The 12126-nt window shown below is 34.7% G+C and overlaps 1 long non-coding RNA gene across 1 annotated transcript in view; it reads right to left on the bottom strand.

The window, feature by feature from the left end:
• Positions 1 to 73, bottom strand: part of LOC145156653 (uncharacterized) — a 372-nt gene extending 299 nt beyond the window's left edge. Inside the window, exon 1 of the long non-coding RNA XR_013736843.1 lies at positions 1 to 73. This exon is cut by the window's left edge and continues 34 nt beyond it. This is a non-coding gene — a long non-coding RNA (uncharacterized LOC145156653).
• Positions 74 to 12126: the final 12053 nt, after the last annotated feature.

The raw sequence follows: 12126 nt of genomic DNA, 5'->3' as shown, positions 1-12126 counted from the left end.
ATCATAAGCTCCATCTGCATAGCTCACTAGAGGTCCACCATAATCAGGGGTAAGTGGCACAGGTGCAGAATCTATAGGTATAAAAGAAGAGCTTAGATATATGGTTATAAGTTAATCCATCTGATATGATTATGATGAGGTCAAACCTTTTGAATGTAGAGACTTTTTGTAAAGTCTCTGATCTTTGTAATTGGAGAAAACTACAGTGCCTCCTGAAATGGAGAAAGCACCTCCACCATATTCTTGAGGAACTATACTCACTGAGAACTCCTTGGGTGTTACATCAATGGCTTCTTCATTTTCGTCATTTCCTCTATTAACTATAACCAATCGTCTGAAAGTATGAACAATAACATAACAGCTAGGGCTTCGGAGAAGAAGTCAACGATTAATTAACTGATAAAACTATACACTTACCCTGATTCCGAAGGTCGTGATTCAAGCCAGAACAATCGACCGTGAGAGTCGATGGTTGTGCCTCCGAACCTTTGGAGGCTCCAGACACAACATCTGAGGCGATGGGAGAGGACCATAAACCGTATGGTGTGGTGATTTTTTGCTTCGGTGTAGGAGTTGAAGAATCCGCCATTGTTGTTATCGGCTTCCGAGAATGATGAGGATAGTGTTTTCTGATGAAGAGTAGAGTAAGGGTGGTAGTGAGCCTGCTTGATAACGATTGTGATAGAATTGGGCGGCGACTGGTATGGAGATCGAATTCGAACAGGAGGCAGAGAGAACAGAAGGCAGAGAGAAGTCGCATTAGGCGGTGTTATAGGAACGGCCAATTGTTTATAGTAGATAAACATGGGATAAATTAGGGTATAAATTAGGTTAAAAGTCAATGCTGATTATAGGAATATTTATGGAATTTATTTACCAAATTACTAAATAACCCTTATTGATTTATTTAATTATTTAATTAATTTTGATTGGCCCACAATTATTCCTACATCCACACAATAATTAGTTAAAATACTTGAACTTATCTCTCTCTCTCTCTCTCTATATATATATATATATATATATATATATATATATATATATATATATATATATATATATATATATATATATATATATATATATATAGACACACATACATACACTATGCATATGCCCACGCGTTGCATATAAATAAAATTTTATGATATTTGAGCTGATCAAATATGAATATGCAAAACTAATTGTAAACGGTTATTATGATATATTTTCTATCAATACTATTTTATCTAAAAGTAAAAAAAATAACATCATCATCACTTTTAAGTAAATTATATATAAATATAATATCCCTATATTAACAATTATTAAATGTTATAAATGGCATAAGTTACAAAAACACTTTTGAGATTTTATTAATTAGTTGAAACTTGAATAGATTTAGTATTAAAATAAATTCATATTGTAGTTTTGTTGTTAAAAGTTAAAGAGTTTTATAAGTTTCTAATAAATAGGGTTCAAACCAGACGATTTATCTTGAATTATATTAATTTAAATTGAAATCACATCAATATTAGTATAGAAAAAGATATAGATATATATTGATATAGATAGTTGTTTATAACGAAATAAAAAATACTATCAAATAATGATTATATTTTAATTAAAAACCATTTTAATTTCTTTGTGTTTCCTTTTTATTATTTTAAAATTGGCACCACTTCATGTTGTCATTTTAATTTCTAGTGACATATTCGTTAATAATATAATTCTACTATTTTAATTATACTAGTTGCATACTCAACTACGAAACCTAATCAAACAATAATATAAGATATTGAAAACTAAGAGTATACATCTTCAAGAAATTGTAAAAATTAAAATCAAACAATAATATTAGACATTGCAAACTAAGAGCATGCATCTTCAAGAAATTGTAACAATTAAACTGAAACGTATTCACATTTTTCTTTTGTATCTAAATGCACAAACCATAATTTTTTTTACTTGAAATGTAAAGAAAATAAAAGGAAACACATATAGATATAAATTTAAAAAAAGAAAATAATAGCATATAACTTTAAGCCTTTCAAAAGTTTGATTATGATAACAGCTTTGAGTTGTCACAATATACTTCACCACTCAATTCTTTCTTTTAGAAATCATAAATGTATTGAATTAAGTGTCTAAGATCTTAACTAAACTGGTATAATCTTTGTGAATAAAAATAAAGTCCTTTTTGGGTTGCCATAATAACTAGGAAATTGCTTGGATTGATAATAAGAAAGAGAGAGAGAGAGAGAGAGGATATGAGAAATAAAATGTTTATTAATATATTATATGATTAATACATAAAATAGAAATAATAATTAATTAATTAAGAATTAATATAATTACTGATATTAGATTAATTAGAACTATTTAAATGTACAAGGGTTAGAGTGTATTTATTCAATAGTTGGACAAGGGAGACATTCTAGAACCTCGCTATGGTGGACAGTTTTGGGAGCCTATATTAGGGTTTTTGGTAGCCTCCATTTGCTGATAAAGAAACTGATTTGAATTAGGTTAAAATATATTATTTTAATGTTCAAATTAGAGTTTCCTTCAGCTATAAATAGGGCTATAGAACACTTGTAAAGTCGTAGACATCTCATTAAGAATTTGAAAATTATTCCACCACCACCTCCTCCTCCTCATCCTCATCCTCCTCCTCTCTTTCTCTTTCTCTGTCTCTCTCTCTCTCTCTCTCTCTCTCTTTAATTTTTGATCCTAACGTTTCATAGGGTTTGGATGTGACACATTAGAGGCTACCACATCATTGGAGCTAACTTTCCAAATAGATCTACAAGAGAGTTTGTTGCAAAAGGTATGTGATTAAACCTTGTAAATTTCGATTTCAATAGGTTTAGTTTTGTTTCAGAAAGTATGGGTTTATAATAGTGAAATGCCATAGAATTTTTCTAGGTTGCAGGTAACCATAATTTTTGATGTGAAATTCCGCAAGTACATTGTTTTGTAGCCTTGAAAAACTATCTTTGGTATCAGAGCCAAGCTTTTTTAGTTATTTGTGCATTTTATAAAACTGGAAATCAATACTTAAAGAACCAAATATACATATCAATGCAAGGCGCGACGCGCTTTTGGCTGTAGTAGGGTTTTGAGATTTACTTGCCTTTTTTAAATAATAGGATAATTACTAGATCTTAATTTTTATTTTAATTGTTTAAAATCAGAACCTTTAATCTGGATAATTAGATAACCCTAATTTGAAAATTGAGGAAGTAAATAAAAATTGAAAATTGAGTAATAAAACGAATCATATATTATTTAATTATAAGATAATTAAGATAATGATTAATAAAAAGATTTAGTATAATTAACTAATTAGTTGTTTAATTAAATGATATATATTAAATCAAAGTTGGTTGAAAATATTAATTTATTAAAAGTTAATTAAGATAATTAAATTTCAACCTTGTATTTTTAAATGGAGTGTTGGAATCGTTTGACCTAAAGTCAGATGATGAATGTGAATCTTGTTTGTTAGGCAAGATAACTAAGTAACCTTTCACAAGAACTTGTGAATGAGGTGAAGGACTGTTAGACCTCATCCATACAAATGTATGTGGTCTTTTCAGATCTGTTACAAGGGATGTTAATCGCCACTACATGACGTTTACTGATAATTACAGTAGACATGACTATATTTACTTAATCAAGCATAAATCAAAAATATTTGAAAAGTTTAAAGAGTTTACTCACGAAGTAGTAGGGGTGTTAACGGGGCAGTTCGGTTCGGATAGTAATAAAACTGTGAACCGTCACCACGAGGCGGGTACTTCATGTCCACTAACCGAAACCGAACCGAATTAGCAAAAAAACCGAACCGAACCGAACCGTATAATGGCGGGTAACCACGGTTCGGTTGATGGGTACCCGCTAAATATAAAAAATCAAATACAATCAAAATTACAAACTTCATTCCAACGATTTCTTTCTAAAAATTACTAAGTCCAAAGAGTTATAAAAACATAATGAAGGTCAAATAACATACATTATAATTGGTATAACAAATATAAAAATACAAATACAAAAAAACATAATGTAGAAGTGTAAACTGGAATTGCCGATCATGATTTTTGTTTGGGATATGGCTAAAAAGTTCAATGGAAATGAATAATATATATATATATATATATATATATATATATATATATATATATATATATATATATATATATATATATATATATATATATATATATATATATATATATCAAACGGTTCGGTTCGGTTATCCGCGGATACCTAAGTATCCAAACCAAAAACGACCCGTTGATATCCGGTTTTTTCGGTTTCGGTTTTTTTAAGTTTCGGTTTCTTTTGGTTTCGGTTTTTTTCGGTTTTGGATCGGCCGGTTCGGCTCGGTTTTTCGGTTTTGCGGTTTTTTTGCACACCCCTACGAAGTAGAGAATCAATTGGGAAAGAAGATAAAGATGATCTGATCTAATAGAGGTGGATAATATCTTAGTATCGAGCTCAACAACTATCTTAAGGATTGTGGAATTGTTTCACAACTAACATCTCGTAGGACACCACAACTTAATGTTGTAGATTAGAGGCAAAATCGAACATTGCTTGACATGGTTCGTTCCATGATCAGTCGAGCTTCACTCCTGATATCGTTCTGGGCTTATTTCTTAGAGAAAATCGCCGATATCTTTATTCTTGTTCCTACCAAGAAGGTTGGCAAAACACCTCATCAGATGTGGAGTGGGAAAACTCCTCACTCGCACATATCAAGGTCTGGGGTTGTGAGATTCTCATTAGACGCGGGACCCATGAAAAACTAGAACCCAAGGTCGAGAGATGTATTTGTTGGGTTTTATGTACTCTAATGTTCCTATGGTGCACATACAACCCTAATGCTTTGGATCTAAGTTTTCTTTAATTATACATGCAATAAACATTTTCCAAAGCATGAAGCCTAAACTAGCATGCAAGGTGATATTTGAATCATAAAACTAGTTAGAATATTACCTTGTGTAGTAGCTTGAATAACTTGGCCTCAAGAAAGCTTAGCACCCCAAGTGTGATGCCTCAAATGGAATCACAAAACACCAAGAACAATTAGGATGAATATGGAGAGGCTATGGAGACTAGGAATCGGATTCTACTTCTTGGAATGTAAGGTATAACCGATTTTAGCTTCTGAATACATCTATATATATATATATATATATATATATATATATATATATATATATATATATATATATATATATATATATATATATATATATATATATGTGTGTGTGTGTGTGTGTGTTTAGAATATCAAGGGTCATGTGTAACCTTAATCCATACCCATAAGCTTATGATCCACCCATTTGATTTGGATAAACACTTCATGGACTAACCCATAAGCCCATCACAAATCAATCATGGATCATTAGCCCAATCCATATGTATCAATTTAATTAGTCTCTTTTGATCACTAAATTAATCCTTAAATTAATTATTGATCAATACTAATTAAATAATATGATTCCTCAATTAATATATTATACTTATCATATATTAATAAATCATGACTAACCTCTTACTCAAATATCCTTCCTAACATATTGCTTTGATGAATGCAACCCAAATGGACCATGCTACTATCGATTCAAGTACATACCAATTATAGTTATGGGCTTAGACACCTTTTCCAACAGTCTCCCACTTGGATAAGTCTAATAACTATAATTGCCAATGTAACTTAAAATCCGATTAGCAATCGTAGCTCTCAAAAAGCCGTTGTCGAACTCTGACGCGTCCATTAGATAAGTGGTCATATAATCCTCTGTTCTACAAGATATCGTATGGACAAAGACATGGAATTAAAGTCATATGGACAAAGACATGTAATTAAAGTCATACTCATTGTCCAACATTTTGTTTCCCGATTTCTAATTTGTTTTACATAGAACTGAATTGAACACATCAATAGAGTTCTGACCGGGCCCGACACATAAGTCAAAACAAAATCATCGAGGGGCCCAAGATATCACTTTTAATCCTCTTAGGATAAAAGGAACAGATAAACTTCGACTTATATGCTTGTGCTAACTATTTATTGAATCATACATAATAGCACATTTTATAACATCGAGTTACTGATGAGTTTTCGCACTATTAATGTACGATCAACAAATATTCGCCAACTCATATATCTTGGTTTGAAGATTATATGATATTATCGTCTCACAATCACCCGTGATAAATTCCATGAAGTGATATGTGAGCGTGGGTTTAGTCTAATACTCAAATCTTATTTGAAGAGTACTCATGAATGTTTGTAGCAATCTTTTGCTATGTCTAATACCTTAGACAATCATACAAAAACCCATTCATGACAGTCTTCTTTCATAACCAACTTCCAAAGTATGATCGACTGTGGATAGTTTGAATAATCTTATTATTCTGGAAGTCAAAACATGCAAAATTGAAACGATAGTAAACAATTAACACAAGACAATAACTTTACTTATAAATAAAAACACCTTTTATTCAATCATCAAATGTCAATTACATTTTAACTATTACAAGTTTCTAAATGTCTATCTAATCACTAAAACTAATATCGTCCTTCAGCCCGACACTACTAGTGTGCTGCAAATGCTTAACCCTACTCAGTCCCTTCGTAAGGGGATCTGCTGGATTTTCTTCTGACGATACCCTCTTAACTACGAGGAGTCCCTCTTCTACTTGATGTCTTATGAAGTGATATTTTCTGTTGATGTGTCTTGATCTGATATGATCTCTTGGTTCCTTGGATAAGGCAACTGCACTGTCGCTATCATAGAAAATCTCCATGGGCTCCTTTATAGCTGGTATAACTCCAAGGTCTCCGATGAAGTTCTTCAGCCATATCAGCTCCTTCGATGCTTCACTTGCTGCTATATACTCTGATTCGTACGTTGAATCAACTACAGTCTCCTGTTTGGAACTTTTCCATGTTATTGCTCCTCAATTTAGGGTAAATATCCAACCCGACTGAGAGCAGAAGTTATCTCTGTCGGTCTGAAAGCTGGCATCACTATACCCTACCACTCTTAAGTCATCACTCCCCCCAAGGGTGAGGATCCAGTCCTTAGTCCTTCACAGGTACTTAATAATGTTCTTTACCGCAGTCCAGTGAGCTTTACCAGGATTCCCTTGATATCTGCTAACCATGCTCAATGTAAAGGCTACATCAGGGCGAGTACATGTCATAGCATACATGATCGAACCAACTGCAGAAGCATATGGTATTCGACTCATTTATGCTATTTCAGCATCAGTACTCGGACTTTGAGTCTTACTCAGTATGGCATTGCTTTGGATAGGTAATTCTCCTCTCTTGGAATCTTGCATATTGAAACGTTTCAACACCTTGTCCAAGTAGGTACTTTGACTAAATCCTATTAGTCTTTTACTCCTGTTTCTCAATATCCTTATCCCTAGAATATAAGCAGCTTCTCCGAGGTCCTTCATAGCGAAACACTTCCCAAGCCAGGACTTAACCTCCTGCAAGGTTGGAATGTCATTTCCTATGAGTAGTATGTCATCCACATACAACACGAGAAAGCTAACTATACTCCCACTAGCTTTGACATATACACAAGACTCATCCTCGCTTCTTGAGAAACCAAACTCTTTGACTTTCTCATTGAAAAAAAGATTCCATCTGCGAGATGCTTGTTTCAATCCATAAATGGATTTCTCAAGCTTACATACTCTATTAGGGTACTTTGCATTGACAAAACCCTCTGGCTGATTCATGTAAACATCCTCAGCCAACTTACCATTAAGGAAAGCGGTTTTGACATCCATTTGTCATATTTCATAATCATGAAATGCAGCTATGGCTAGCATAACCCTTATAGATTTAACCTTCGCTACTGGTGAGAAGGTCTCGTCATAGTCAACTCCAGGAGTTTGTGTGAAGCCCTTCGCAACCAATCGCGCCTTATATGTGTGTACTTTCCCATCCATGTCGGTTTTCTTCTTGAAGATCCATTTGCACCCGACTGTCTTACGGCCTGGTACATTGTCAACCAAGTTCCAAACTTGATTGTCATACATGGACTGAATCTCGCTGTTCATCGCCTCTTTCCATTTAATAGACTCGGGGCCTGCCATGGCTTCCTTGTAGTTGTTAGGTTCATCCAGATTTACCAGTGTACTATCACTGATAAATGTATCACCTTCAGTAGTAATATGGAAACCATAAAACTCAGGTGCCTGTCTAACTCTACCGGAACGCCTCAGAGGTAAGGACTCGTCAATTGGTTCAACAGGAGTTTCCTCCTCGAGTTGAGCGCTAGTGTTTGAGGATCCTTAATCACTTATCTCTTGAAGCTCTTCAAGGTCAATTTGCCTCCCACTGTCCTCTTGGCATATGAGTTCTCTCTCGCAAAAGACTCCTCTCCTCGCAACGAAGACAACATTGTCACTCGTATATAAAAGAGATATCCAAAGGATTTCTGTGGGTAGCCGATGAAAATACATCGCTCACTTCGAGGTTCGAGCTTGTCGTGAGTTTCTTTTCTCATAAAAGCCTCACAACCCCAAACCTTGATGTGTGCTAACGAGGGAACCTTCCATGTCCACATCTCGTGAGGTGTTTTGGAAACCTTTTTAGTTGGGACTAGATTAAGGATATGGGCGACAGTCTCTAAGGCATACCCCCAGAATGAGATAGGTAACAAAGCTCGACTCATCATGGAACGAACCATGTCCAGCAAGGTTCGATTTCGCCTCTCAGCCACACCATTAAGCTGTGGCGTCCTAGGTGGCGTCAATTGTGAAACAATTCCACATTCCTTAAGATAGTCGTGGAACTCGATACTAAGATACTCTCCTCCTTGATCGAATCGGAGCATCTTTATCTTCCTGCCCAGCTGATTCTCCACTTCTTTTTTAAACTCTTTGAGCTTTTCAAAGGTTTTCTGACTTATGCTTGATTAACTAGACATATCCATATCTACTATAATCATCGGTAAAAGTCACATAGAAGCGGTTAGCATCCCTTGTGGCGATTCTGAAGGGTTCACACACATCGGTGTGTATGAGATCCAACAAACCCTCACCCCTTTCACATAAACCAATGAAGGGTGACTTGGTCATCTTTCCAAGCAAACAAGATTCACAAGTGTCATCCAACTTTAAGTAAAATGACTCCAAGACTCCATCCTTTTGGAGTTGGGTTATTCGCTTCTTGTTAGCATGTCCAAGACGACAATGCCATAAGCATGCTTTATCCAAACTATTGGACGAATCGATATGCAACACGTTATTTCCTAAGTTATCTACAACCATCACAGTTTCATATATACCATTACAAGCTAATGCTTCAAAATAAAATACACAATTATAATAATCATTAATACTACCATATTCATTATTAAAAGAAAAGGTAAAACCTTGTTTATACAAACTATGAAAGGAAATAATATTTATTGCCATATCAGACGAGTAGCAACAATTATTCAAATCTAATTTTAACCCACTACTAAGCAATAAAGAATAAACTCCAATCTTGGTGACAAGCGACTTTTTCCTATTACCCATGATTAAGTTCATCTTCCCGTGCTCCACATCCCTACTTCCTTTTAGACCTTGCAAATCAAAACAAATGTGAAAACCACATCCTGTATCAAGGACCAAAGAATTAGCATGTGATGAGTTATTAGATAGAATAGTATAAATAACTGCAAAGGAGGGTTTGATCTTCCCATCCTTTATATCCTGCAAGTATTTGGGGCAACTTCGTCTCCAGTGCCCTTTTTCATGGCAATGGAAGCACTCGGCTTCCTTTGGATTGGAAGAGGGTGTGACAGAACAAACTTTGGTCCCACTAGAAGAGGATCCAACATGGGACTTTCCCTTGTGAATCTTGGAAGGAGTCTTCCTCTTCTTTCCCTTTCCATATCCAATTGCCAAGACAGGGGTAGTAGCAGTAGGAGTAGGTACAAAAGATTTGCCTTTCAAACTGCTTTCAGCAATTCTCAAGAGACCTTGAAGCTTGCTTAGAGTGACCTCCTTCTTGTTCATATGATAGGTCATACGAAACTGATCATAACAAGGAGGTAAAGAGTGTAGCATAGTATCTATAGCCAACTCTTCATCGAAGTTTACATTCAACTTCAACAAGCGGTCCACAAACCTTTGCATCTTTCGCAAGTGGGCTGTGATAAACTCTCCATCCTTCATTTTGGTCGTGATCATGGAGGTAATGATCTCATACCTCTCCTGCCAAACACTTTGATGGTACCTTTCCATCAAATCCTGGTGCATTTCATAAGGCCAAAAGTCCTCATAGGACTTCTGAAGCTCAACAGTCATGGTAGCGATCATTATACACAACACTTTGGTCGCATCCCTTTCATGAGTTTTGTACTCAACAATCTGTTTGGGATTAGCAGTTGATTCATCAATCTCCTTAAGCTCTTTATCGAGGACATATTCTTTGTCCTCATAACAAATAGCCATTCAGATGTTTCGAATCCAATCAATGAAATTCGACCCATCAAAGATGACCCTCCCACATAAGTTCATGAGGGAGAAAGAGCCGGAAGGGATTGGGTTGGAACCATTGTTTGAAGTAGACATCTGAAAAGAAAGACAAAGTTTAGATTAGATAAGGATCCTTAATATAACACCCAAAATGGAATATTAAGGCTAGGAGCCAACACAATATTCTATAATTCGGAAGAGGGATGGCGTAATCCAATTGTAAAATATTTGAAGGTAGGTAAATGACGATTTACCAATTTCCACCATGAAAAACGAAATTAAATATTAGGTTTTAAATGAATTGAAATTCCTAGATTATTTTGAGATTCATTGAACTCTTCAATGGCATGTTTAAATCTCGATTATTCCCTTCATGTTTGTGACTGGGATACCGAGGATCACAAACAAGGTGTGAATAACCATGCGAATTAGCTTGGTACTCTCAATGTTACAAATAACCTAATAAATGTGCCGGTTAACCACACACACTCTATTGATCCATGATTAACACCAAGCTACCCTTTGCCACACATTGTCAGTCCCAAATTAGTGTACCAGTTAACCACACACGCTCCACTAACGACTTAACAAGGTGCAAAGTGCAATTTCATGGAATAGCACCATTTTCACATTTTTCCTAAAGTAACTAAAATTGGGAATTTATAAAAGTTTAGTTACTTTATAATATCATTATACTTATTAATGAGAATTAATGTCCTATCCTACCCGTTCGGCTAACGGCCCTCCACCAGTCAAGGAAGCGGTCGGTGGGAGTGGACACCCATTAAACCACCATTTTATAGGCAGTAACCTTATACCCCCTTATAGACCGGCTTCGTGAATGAGGCCTACTAACGATAAGACTGACTTGTCTTATACATATATATAATTATTAAACTTTAATATTATAATAGTATAAGGCTTGAATTTTAAAATTTAAAATTCTAGGTTTGGAATTAAAGTTTCTTTAATGTAACTTTTCAAGTTCCAAAACTTGGTGGTAAGTTTTGTAACTTGTCAAAACTTTTGAAATTCATAACTTATGGACTTTTATGTTCCATGAATGAGACCTTTCCAATTCCAAACTTGTGTACAAGTTATGAAACCTTTCAAGACTCTTTGAATTCTATAACTTACATTAGTTAATGGTTTCATAATTAAAGATTTTTCATATTCCTTAACTTGAGGACAAGTTATGGAACATTTTAAAGAACACACATATATCAAATTAACTAATCCAATTATGATATGATGATCATTTACCAATTTGGCCTAATTTGATTCATAGTACATGACAACTTCATAATTTACAAATAACTAGTATATCACAAAAACAAGTAGTTATCTTAGAATTTGATAAACATCATGTTATTGGATGGGGATAGACACTACCATATCAATAAAATCGAATTTTATGAACCAAAACAGTTTGTGGTAATGTTCCTAATCCAAAACAGGGCACAAACTCGAAAATTCTGCCATCAGATGCATCAACTCGTCGAGTGCCATAATGGACTCGTCGAGTTTAAGGCAAACATCATCCAAATCGTCGAGTTCAATGATGGACTCGGCGAGTTGGCCCTGGCAGAATCTCGAAATGCAGTTTTTCAGCTATGAAAATTACACAATTGCATCAAT

Source organism: Lactuca virosa, chromosome 2, assembly GCF_052849685.1.
Source record: "Lactuca virosa cultivar CGN04683 chromosome 2, Lactuca_virosa_CGN04683_v6, whole genome shotgun sequence".
In the NCBI taxonomy this organism is placed as follows: Eukaryota; Viridiplantae; Streptophyta; class Magnoliopsida; order Asterales; family Asteraceae; genus Lactuca; species Lactuca virosa.
The sequence above is the reverse complement of the archived record's forward strand: the minus strand, read 5'-3'. Positions and strand labels throughout refer to the sequence as shown.